Below are 12,355 nucleotides of genomic sequence, written 5' to 3' on the forward strand. Positions count from 1 at the left end.
ACATTTCCAGAAACTCCAGACCCTGAAGGGAACCATAAGAGTACTATCAAAACTGCCATTTGTCGATGTCACGCGCTGTGAGGACCCCGTCCCAAGCACACACTAGGTCGGTGCCCTCACCAGCTGCGGTGTGCGCCTTTTTATTAGATCATGTCGAACCTTGTGGATAGAACAGCAGCGCCAGGAAGGGTGAGATCTTGCCCCTGTCGGATCCCGTTCCTGGTTCTAGCTAAGACTACGACCAACTAGTCTACGCCGAAGGGCTAATGGGTGAATGGGCCACCCTCTCAGCCAAGATGCTGAACTTTATCAGGGCCTTTGGAGACGAAGTCTTAGCTAAGAGGTCTCCACCGCTCAGACCCCAGGGCACCATTTTCCTTCCCCTGGAAACCATCATGAGCAGTTTCCCAGACATCCTTCTAGACCAGCAAGGACACAGGTTACCCCTCCCCTGTGTGTACTGAAATGGAAATAGGTTACACACACTGCTGGGTATAGTGCTTCCTTTACTTCGTAAAACTTTAAGATTGTTCTAAGAGTTTTTTTTTAAGAATAGATCTTTGAAATTGTTTTATCAGTTTTGTTTAAAAAAAAAAAAAACCCACATACTTCTCATGATTTTGATGGGTCTAGAATATTTTGCTCTATAAATATATCCTATGTTAATTTGATATTTCTAATAGATATTTGATATGTTCTAGTACCTTGCCCAGAGAAGGCGATGGCACCCCACTCCAGTACTCTTGCCTGGAAAATCCCATGGATGGAGGAGCCTGGTGGGCTGCAGTCCATGGGGTCTCGAAGAGTTGGACATGACTAAGTGACTTCACTTTCACTTTTCACCTTCATGCATTGGAGAAGGAAATGGCAACCCACTCCAGTGGTCTTGTCTGGAGAATCCCAGGGACGGGGGAGCCTGGTGGGCTGCCGTCTATGGGGTCGCACAGAGTCGGACATGGCTCAAGTGACTTAGTAGCAGCAGCAGTACCTTGCTATATAAACAACACTGCAGTTTTGCACACTGTAGGATAAATTCTTGAAAGTGGAATTGTGTGTCCAAAACTATGTACGTTTGTAATTTTGATAGATATTTCCAAACTGCCTTGCGATTTGGCGTGACCTACACTCTCACCGGAGTCTCCCTGGTGGCTCATTGGTAAAGAATCCACCTGAAATGCAGGAGACACGGGTCTGATCCCTGGGTCAGGAGGGTCCCCTGGAGAAGGGAATGGGAAGCCACTCCAGTGCTATTGCCTGGAGGAGCCCATGGAGAGAGGAGCCTGGAGGGCTGTGCTTCCTGGGGTGGCGAAGAGCTGGCTATGACTGAAGCAACTGAGCGGGGCACAGCTGCCTTACAGATCTGCAGTCTGCTTTCCAGGTTTTTGATCTTACAAATGATGCTGCATTGAATATTTTTATGTACATGTCTTAGTGTCCTTTTGTGACCATATTTATAAATTCTCAGTAATAGGATTACTGCACCAAGAGGGGTGTACTTCCAATTTTAATTCACTGTCAAATTATCCTTTAAAAAGTAGACCAGTAACACTTCCAGCGACAGCATTTGAGAATGGCATCTTGCCCACAGCCTGACCAATACTGGATATTGACCAGCTTTTTAATTTTGACCTATGAACTCACTGAGAATTGATCTCTCATCAGCATTTCTATAATGATGAATGAAGCTAACCATGTTTTCCTGTGTTTATTTTTCTGTAAATTCTATGTTCATATTCTTCCCTTTCTTCATTTTCATCTTGAATTATTCAGTTTTTATTTATATGAATGGTTTCTAAACTGAAGAAATGTGGCTGTGGTCTGGATTGCTAATATTTTTCCCTGGATCTTTTTTTCTTTTGACTTTACTAATTATCTAATGTTAGAAAGTCTGGATTTGAGGCTCTGTGGGCTGCTTAAGAATGCCTTCTCTGGCCCAAAATTACACATATTTTGACCAGTTTTAAGTGTAGTCCCTCAGTCGTGTCCGACTCTTTGGGACCCCATGGACTATAGCCCACCAGGCTCCTCTGTCCATGGGATTCTCTAGGCAAGAATACTGGAGTGGATTGCCATCTCCTTCTCCAAGGGATCTTCCTGACCGAGGGATCAAAGCTGGGTTAGGCAGATTCTTTACTGTCTGAGCCACCAGGGAAGAGCTAGACAATTGCTTCCATCTGTCCTAAAGATTCATCTGGTGCCTGTTGTTCCTCAGCCCCCTTGAGACATCAGTTTAACAAAACGCTGAAGGCTGACCTTCCTTTTGACGGTCCTAGCTGAGACCTTGCACCCCACTCCAGTACTCTTGCCTGGAAAATCCCATGGATGGAGGAGGCTGGTAGGCTGCAGTTCATGGGATCGCGAAGAGTCAGACATGACTGAGCAACTTCCCTTTCACTTTTCACTTTCATGCATTGGAGAAGGAAATGGCAACCCACTCCACTGTTCTTGCCTGGAGAATCTCAGTGACGGCGGAGCCTGGTGGGCTGCCGTCTATGGGGTTGCACAGAGTCGGACACGACTAAAGCGACTTAGCAGCAGCAGCAGCTGAGACCTTCCCCAATTCAGCCAAAATAACCAATATGCTTGAGGTTAATTTTTTTTCCCTGGTTCCAAACTGTTGTCTGGGTTACTGATTATTTTCAAATGTCCTTTATACAGTCCTGATTGAATAAGTCATCCCAAAAAATCTGGCCTAATTAAAGTCCTGCCCTTAAAACACAAGAATCTACTTGAATTTTTCCTGAAACTTTTGGGGAAGAGGACTCCCCCATGGCCCTTGCTCTTCTGTGTGCCAGCACCTTCAGCTAAACCATCCCTGAGAGTAGCTGGGACTTTTCGGAGGGCCTGCAGGGCAGCTTTATGTGTGTGGAGAGGAAGGGGTTAATGAGGGTGAGCTGCACAGATACTGGTAGACAAGACACAGAAGCACAAACCTGGGGGAAAGGCAGTATTTCTAAAGCTCTGGTCACGGGACTTTACCCTCTGAGTTTTAGCTTGTAATGTTTTTGGAGTTTGTAAATCTTTTCATGGAAATCAGCCCACTGATGTTTTACACAGCAACCCAGGGAGAGTCATAACACTGTTCCTAATATTTTTATGCAGGAAAATGGAAGTCCTGTGAGATGAAGCTAACACAGAGGGAAGGGCTGAGCTGGGACGCAAGTCTCTTTCTTAGTACTCCGAATCTACTGGTCCTTCCCCAGTTCTCCCCGCCCTTCCTGGTTACATCAGCTTCCATGGAACAGCATCGCTAAGCCTAAATACAACACTTTTTAACAATTGGGATATAATTGCTGTGTAACGTCGTGCTGGTTCCAGCAGTGTGAATCAGCTCTGTGTATGCGTGTATCCTGGGCTCTCTTGAGTCTCTCCCCACCCCACTCCCATCCCACCCGTCTAGGTCATCACAGAACGCAGAGCTGAGCTTCTCTGCTGAACAGCGGCTTCCCACTGTCTGTCTGTTTTATACACGTGGCAGCGTGTTTATGTGAAACCTCATCTCCCAGGTCCCCTGCCCTCTTCCTCCGCTCCGTCTGTGCGTCTGTGCTCCGTGTCTGCATCTCCGTTCCTGCCCTGGAGCTAGGTTCATCTGCAGCACTTACTGAAATAATCACCTCTGTGCTCAAGGAATGACGTAACTCTAAGGACGCTGACCTTCGACCTCCAAAAAGAACTGAGCCAGGTCAGTGGATTAAGTAACACAGGATCCTGAGGCTCCTGGGATACGTCCAGATAGGGCTGTCACATAAAATATAGCATCCCTAGTTAAATTCACATTTCAGATAAACAATGAATAATTTTTAGTATAAGAAAGCCCCAAATATTTCATGGGACACACTTACCCTAAAAATATACATATTTGAAGTTAAAATTTAACTGGACATTCTGTGTTTTTAGTTGCTAAATCTGACAAGTTTAACAGAAGAGAGAGTTTCTTGATACATGTAACAAGATTTGTGATATTCTTGGTCTGAGGAGGTATTAGCTGAGTTGCAGCAGTGACTTCCTAACATAGAAACTAATATAGAAATATAGAAAGGTCACCTTGTAACACTTTAAATCTCAGACAAGAAATACTTTTGCTCATTTTTCTTGGTATAAACTAAAAAGTTAAGCATTAAGTATCAAAGCCTTAGAAATTACAGAGGATATGTGCAATCATTTATCTTTAAATGTGGTCTTTGCATCACTATCAACCATTCTGAATAAAAAAGGAAACACCCACCTTACTTCAGAATACAGTTTTGGTGAATAATAAGTTCAGTCGATGGAACACAAGGAATGAAAATGGTATCCAAAATTATTTTTAAGAGTGTTGATACAGATATTGACATGGAAGTGTGTTGAGGATAGAATATTGAATGAAAAATACAAGCTGCTAAATTATCGTATTTTTGCAAAACAATTGTCTTTTGTCTGTTAAAGTGTACCTTCCCCCCTCATGTTTCAGCATCTCTGAAATTAGGATGCCTGTAGGATTTTATTGCCATTATCAGTGCTGTTGGGCAGCCAGCAGACAATGTAACTGTCATCGATGAGAACTCAGTGATGGCTGGTCATGGTGTCAGCTCACTGCGTGATCTGCATTGTAGGTACAACATAGTTTGAGTTTGCCATGGAAAATGTCTTCCAGGATTACACTGTAATTCAGCACTGAAACAAAGCTATTTTCTGTGCAGAAGCTTGAAAACGAAGTAGAGGGGACTAAATTAGATTTCAGTGAAACAAATTTTCTTTTTTATCTTGGAGAAATAATCACAGTTCTATATTGTCTTGCAGAGCAAGATGTGTTTCACAGAACCCAAGAAAGAGACTCTCAAGTAGATGAAGGGATATTGTCTTTTGTTTCTGAGAAACGTACAGAAGGATCGCCGACGACAAGCCAAGGAAAGCAACATAAGACAGCGCATGTATTTCTGGGCCTGTGAGCCAGGGCCAGGGAGGACTGAAGCGGGGCTAGGGTAGGCAGCCCAGCCAGCAGCTGGGGACTCTGGCTGCCTGGTCCAGCCCAGGCTGGGCTCTCGGCAGCTAAAGCCAAAGGCAGGGAGAGGTTGAGGAGGCTCCACATGGTCTTGGAACTCCCCTGCTGACCCTCCCCAGGGCCAAAGCAGCTATCTGAGCAATAGGAGAAGGAATGGTTTTGAGTGAGAGGGTTCAGACAGACAGGGATAATGCCACCCCTTAATTTGCATCTTATCTATTATCTGGAACTTGCCCTGGTCACTTGGGAGCCTCAGGCAGAGGGAAATCCTTGGGGCTCAGACCAGTGGCCAGATGTGTCCTCCGAGCAGGCCCCAAACCTCTGACCCAAGGATCCTTCCTCCCCGGCAAAGCGAGGAAGGGAATTCATAGCTGCTGGAGCCTATGGTCCCAGATACAGAGAGAGCAGAGGCCACGAGGGACTCGGCCTGTGGTCTCCCAGGATAAACCATCTCATGCCCCTACCAACAGCCAGTTGAATGTCTTTTCTCTCAACACTTTCTCCATCATATCTGCTTAACAATAGTAATAATAATGCTAAAATATCATCTCATTTAATCCTCGGGCTTCCCAGGTGGCTCAGTGGTAAAGAATCCTCCTGCCAACGCGGGAGAGTGGGAGGTGTGGATTCAATCCCCAAGTCAGGAAAATCCTCTGGAGGAGGAAATGGCAACCCACTCCAGATCCTTGCCTAGAAAATCCCATGGATGGAGGAACCTAGCAGGTTACAGTCCATGAGGTCGCAGAAGAGTCAGACATGACTCAGCACATATGCATTTAATCTTCACCATAGTCTGGGAAGGTAGGTATTATTTTCTGAATTTTACAGATAGCAAATTTAGGTTCAAGTCCATCCAACAGGTGCAGGAACAGGACTCAAACTTCAGGTTCTCTGGCTACAAATCCCCCGCTCTTAAGCACTGCCTGCAGTACATCTCTGTGAACAAAGACCCCTGACCGGAGCTGTCCTCTCCTGACTAATCCCACCGCTGCTGTTTCTCTCCTGCTCCTTGGAGCTGCTTCCTCTCTCTGCTTCCCACCTACACGCCAAGCAACTAGCAGGGCCAGCCCACCCTCTGTCACCGTCCCCTGTACCCTTAGTGGGCACTCGGTCCTCAGCAACTCCCAGGATCCCTAGTGCCTCCAGCCCGGAACTCAGCTATGTGAGCCTCCCATGATCCTTGGTGCCTCCCATAATCCCGTGTGCTCCACAGCCTGGCTCTCAGCCTTCTGTGCCTCCCCCAATTCCCCTGTGCCTCCCATGATCCTCTGTGCCTCACACAATGCCCTGTACCCGCAGCCTTGATCTCAGCCCTCTGTGCCTCCCCAATCCCCCTTGTGCCTCCCACAGTCCTCTGTGCCCCCCACCATCTCCTGTGCCACACAGCTTGGATCTCAGCCTTGTGTGCCTCCCCAACCCCTCTGTGCCCACAGTTAGCAGATACTGTCTCCTATATACCACCTTGGGCCTGCTGGTTCCCCATGGCTGGCTGAATTAAAGACACCCTTCTCAGCCTGGTCACTGAGGTAGGCTGGGACCTCTGTATTCACAGGGCCTGGCCCAAGCCCAAATCCAGCTTTCTAAAGTGCCCCTCTCACGGAAGACTGGCTGGGGCCAGGTCTGAGACTCCTGCTCTGACCAGAGTCCTATCTCTACAGTCCACTATGGGGCCGTGCACGTGATCGCAATAGAGTTAATAATTCTAAAGCCAAGTCTCTTCAATTCCAACATGAGCTCCTTGAGGCCTCGCTCCTCACATGACACAAGCAGTGGGCAGGGGTCTCTCTCTGTGCTCAGGAGTCCATCGCCAGGCCAGGATGGGGGCTCTGCAGAAGCACTCCTGTGCTGGATGTGGGTCCTAACCAGTCATCCCCAGGGCTGACACTTGGATCCCAGGAGGTGATAAGGGACAGCAGGCTGGGACCACGGCAGGAGAGGCACGAGGGACAGCCTGACACGCCTTGGGGCTCCAGCTCTGACCGTAAGGCCGCTGACCAGAGAACTAGTCTGGCATCTGACTCAGCGGCTTCTGGAGTCAGCGGCTCCAGAATAGAAAATAAACTAAGTGCTGACTCCATTCTTTGCCTGACTCGGAAAGAAAAGTGAAATGGAAGTAGCTGCAGCCAGGACAGAAAGCAAATGAACTAACTTGATTTTTAAAGACTTCTTTCCATTGAACATTGTTTTATTTATTTTAGTTTTCATTTGATTTTTTAAGCTTCTTTTTTTGGCCACGCCTCGAGGTGTGTGGGATCTTAGTTCCCTGACCAGGGATTGAACGCATGCCCCCTGCATTGGAAGTGTGGAGGCTTAATCACTGGACCACCAGGGAAGTCCCTGAACCTTGTTTAATTCAGAGTAATTCTTGGGTTGATTCTACTGAGACCTAAGTGTGCCAGGAAGTGGGGGTAGAAAAGGAAAGGAGTCGAGAAAGTTTTATTGGGAGGTGCTGGTGGACAGGACTCAGGGGAGACCCAGGGCTGGAGGTAAATGTCTGTGAATACCTCCCTGTGCAACAGGGAAAGGCCCCAGGGCAGGGAGCAAGGAGAGAAGGGGAAGTGATGGCCTACGCAAAATGGAGAGCTCTCCGTCAGAGCGGGGTCTAAGAGAAACGCTCGAGGAGGGCACAAAAGAGGGAAACATGCCCAGAACTTGTGCCCGAACTGCTCACCCCAAGACAGGATCTAAAGGGAACTGGAAAGAGAAGCCGCATTACGACGATTCTGTAAGTAGCTCGGGATTTCCTGCCAAGTTTCTATTACAAGGATTTCACACGAGGATGTGTGTTGTAAACTAGTCCACACAGGCCTCGGCCTTCAAGGAAATTATAGCAGAGACCACCAACCTGGGGTGCATTTGAAATTGTCCAGAGTATGTGGTTAAGATTGGGCCAACGATCACAACGTGTGGAGTTTTGCACACCACCAAGCAATTCTCGGACACCAGCTGGGTGTGCTACAGTTCTGTTCTAACCCTGTCTACCTGGAGACAGCATCCAACCCCGCAGGGTAAGCGCTCAGTCCCACAAGACGGGCCCTCCGCCTCACTTCACCCCCAGTTCAAGTCCAGGCTGTCATCTGTGCTTCTGAGCAATCAGAGGTTCACAGAACCCGCTCCTCGGGTGGCAGTAATTTGCTAGGTTGGTTCATGGAACTCAGAAAAACATTCACTTACTAGATACCTGTTTCTGATTTAAAAAAAAAAAAAAAAAAGATATAGCCCAGGAACAGTCCAACAGAAGGAATCTGCAGGGCAAGGGGCAGGAAAAGGGCGCAGAGCATCCGTGTCTTCCTCCCGCCAGCCACTCTTCCCAAACCTCTGACATGCGCACAACCCAGAAGCTCTTTGAACCCCACTCTTTGGGATTTTTATGCAAGCTTCAGTACATAGCATGACTGGTTAAATCATTGGCTATTGACTATTGACCTGACTTCTTAGCCTTCTCTCCAGAGGTCCAGGGGTGACACCAACAGTCCCATTCTCTAATCATGGGGTTGGGGCCTCTGGCAACCAGCCCACCTCTTTTGGTTACCTAGGCTCCAAAAGTCACTTCATTACTGTAACAAAAGGCATCTTTAGAGCTCTTACCACTTAAGAAATTTCAAGAGTTGTAGGAGCTCTGTGCCAGACTTGGGGATGAAGACCAAATACGTATTTATTGTTAAACATATCACAATCATATCACAATAGTCATTCACTCTGTTTCTTTAACCCTTAGACATCTAGATGACTTTGGGATTATACTTAGGAGCTTCATGGTGTTTGTGGGGAGGTGGGATGGAAGGGAGATGATTCTGTGATGCCAACGCAAGTCCAAGTGGAGAGCTACCTAGGACAGACCATGAACAAATGAATAAACGCCTCAACTAAATCTTGTCTTCATGTGGCATTTCATGAAATGGCTTGGCTTCTTCTATATGAAGTCTCTCGTGATGGGAGAAGATGGTGCCATCAGAATTTCTTGAAAGTCACCAAGGGCAAGAGGAAGAGCTGATTGGCCCCTCTAGCCTGAGGATCTGTGTCTGTGACTCAGCGTTTGGCCTGGGCGTTGGGTTCCCTGGCAGGAAGGAGTCATAAGCACTACTCCCTTCATGAAAGGAGGCCCAGAGCTTCGTGGCTGCTGAGATCCACTCTCAGGGAACCCCGCTGAGCTCCAGCAGGGGCTCGCTCTGTGCTTCCACATTCCTGTGCTCCCCAGCAGAGAAACACTCAAGGTGACAGGTCAGTGGGTTGTAAAACACGACGGAGCACCTGGACAGAGGTCATGGACCGGGGCACAAACAGTGTGACGCACAAGAGTCTGTCCCCAGTGCCCAGAATTTTGAGTTACTCTTGGAAAAACAAAGTCACGGGTATTGAAACTCAGCCTCCCTAGGTGGGGAAGCTGAAGAGAACAGCAGAGTTGCCTTCCAAAAAAATGGAGCTTCAAGTCCCTGCCTTGACCTCTGTTAGCTATGTCTCTGATGATTCTTGTTTCAATTTTAAAATCAGGAAATAGATCAAAGATGTTCTAAGGATTTAATAATAACAACACTTAACAGGGCTTACTTATTTACCCTGTGCCAGGCACTGTTCTAAGCACTTTATGCATATTAATTCACTAAATCCTCACAGTGGCCTTATGAAACAGGTACTGTTATTCAGATAAGTTCATCGATGAGAAAACAGAAGCACAGAGTGGCCCAGTGCCTCTCTGAAGATCACGCAGCTGGAAGGCGGGAGGGCTGGAGGCTAAACCCAGGCAGCTTAACCTCAGGGTCGATAATGACACTATGTAAGAACATTAGCAAACATAAAGAGGCAGAGAGGAAACAGTACTCAAATGACTGTATTTCACTGTCTTTGAAAGATACAGTTTCCCCCCACACTTAACCATCTTAAAAATCTTGTGTGTTCATATCTGAAAAACTGCTAGATTCAATTGTTCAGGAAATGACCTTGAGGTGGAACTAATTTCTGAATAATTCTTCCAATTCCAATTTGTTTCTTTGTTACTGTAATAAACATAGTTAAAATGAACCATTTATTGTCTGCCTACTGTGGCTAGTGGCTACCAAGCCCACGCTGGAGCTCTAAATACCAGATGAGCATCAGGCCACACTACCTCATCTTCCAACCGCGCCCCCCTCAGCGCCCCTGCCCTGGCTGCACGGGCCTCCATCCCGTTCTGAGACACAGCTGAGCATGTAGGTCCCTCTGCCTGGAAGCCCTCTTCCCTACGGCTCACTCGTAGTTTCTGTCTGTTCTCTGTTCAGATGGTGGGCCTGGCCATCACTCTTTGAACTTGGGTCCTTCCTCAAACTCACTACCCACTTCTGACTTCATTATGTTTATAGCTCACCTCCTTTTGGATGTAAACTCCATGGGAGAGGAGCAGTTCAGTCTGATTTTCTTGGTTGGTTGAGTAGGTTTTGCTTCTGCATACCCAGTATCTAGAATAATGCCATGGACATTGTGGCTTTCTACAAATATTTCTTGATTGAATGAATGGGTGAGGACTCTTTGAAGATTCTTGTTCGATGTTGAAGGAAGATTTACTCTGACAGTATCTGCTTATCTTCAGAGCAGGGAGGCCGTGAGGAGAGGGGAAGCCAGGCAGAAGGTTAAAGGGCCTGCATTCTACACCATGTCTCATTAGAAGTCCCAGAGGAGTGGCCAACCTTCAGAAGAACTAGGATGAAACAACATTTTGGCAGAGTGCTAGACAGCATCTAGATTAATTTTGTGATTTAGAAAAGTGAGGAAAGACGAACTGAATGCAAGGCATCAATCTTGCCTGGATCAGAGCTTTTGAAAAGAAAGAAAAGAGCTCTAAAAGAGATTTTGGAGATAATTGGGAAATTTTGAAAATGAGCTAAATATTAGCTGATATGGGAAATCCCATGGTCTGAGAAGCCTGGCAGGCTCTAAGTCCATGGGGTCGCAAGGTGTCAGACACAACTGAGCAACTAAACAGCAATTAGGGAATTACTGTTAATGTAGCTCTGATCATGGTACTCAGGTTAAGCAGAAAACTCCTATTCCCCAGGGACATGGGCTGAAATGTTTAGCTCAGAAGTAGCATAATAAGTTCTGCAACTAGTTTGTGACTGCACTCTGGGAGCATGTACTGCTCACTCAAATGAGCACGTACTGCTTTGACCCCCCAGGAGTCAGGTCCCTGCCCCCCACCATGCCGAATGGTGTTCTGAGCCCACTTCCACTCGTAAGAGCAGGAGCTTCAGTGGGAGAAGGTGGCCAGTGTGGGACCGCAGTGACAGAACCAGGACTCACTGTCAGCATCCTGGGTTTCCACCTGAGTCCTGGATTAGGACACTGGTTTGAAAGCAGCTTTGATTCTCTTTCCCTCACATGGTAAATTCAGCTCCCTGGGCCTCTTTTTCTTTACTAGCCCAATAAACAAACAGGGAGTCAATACAGTTCAAGACCTTGGTAATTTCTCTGTATCCGTCTTTGTTTCGCTTCTCTTCATTAATAAAGATGAATTCACCTCCTAGGTCGCCTAAGCTTTCAGAGCAAATGACAAGCTAGTATCCTCAGCTTTGCTACACAGAGGGGAAACCCAGAAATATAAAGTGTGTTTTTCAAAGGCAAAACTTTGAATGGTAAAGAATCTCGAATGAGACCCAGGATTTTCAGTTCTCAAACTTCAGCCTTCTTCATGGCAAGAGTTTAGCATTCTTCATTGGAACTGATTACATTGTTTTCCATTTTAAAAAGCCTGCACTTCAGGCAGGAAAAGACCAGTCACTCACCCACAGGGGGCGGGGCCTTCTTCCAGCTGCACCGGTGGAAAGTTACCCGATTTTGTTTTTCTCTGTTTGGCAGCCTGTACCTGAGTACAAATATCAGGGATTTCAGACATGCCACACTGAACTTCAACCTTGCAGGATTCAAATTCATCTTATCTTAAAAGTATGCATCCCCTTTAATTTAAAAAAGGAAAAAAAAGATCATTTTAAAGCAGCCAAGGCCGAGATTCTGTGATTTGCAGGAAGAAGTTTGTTTTAAGATTATAAATAGGGCAAAGTGTACCCTTTCTCTGAAATTCAAAATCCTTGCAAGTACCATGGCTGGGAATTTAAAGGAAGTCATCTGAAAGTTGAACGTTTGTCTTCATCATGGTTTTCCAAACAAAAGGAAAACTGTCAGCAAAAACGCATCAACTTTCAGAGACCGAGAGAAGCCGGTGAAAGTGACCAGGGTGTCCCTGTGGTGAGGCCTGGGAGTCGGGGGGGCCTTTCCTGCTATTTGAAAGAATATCTATACTGGGAGACTGAGATGCCATCTCACTGAAAAGGTGAAAAGTCAACAGTAATTCTGGAAAAAAAAAAAAAAAAAGTTTCCTGAAACCAGGAGAAGCAGCTTTTGAAA

This window comes from Budorcas taxicolor, chromosome 22, assembly GCF_023091745.1.
Source record: "Budorcas taxicolor isolate Tak-1 chromosome 22, Takin1.1, whole genome shotgun sequence".
In the NCBI taxonomy this organism is placed as follows: domain Eukaryota; kingdom Metazoa; phylum Chordata; class Mammalia; order Artiodactyla; family Bovidae; genus Budorcas; species Budorcas taxicolor.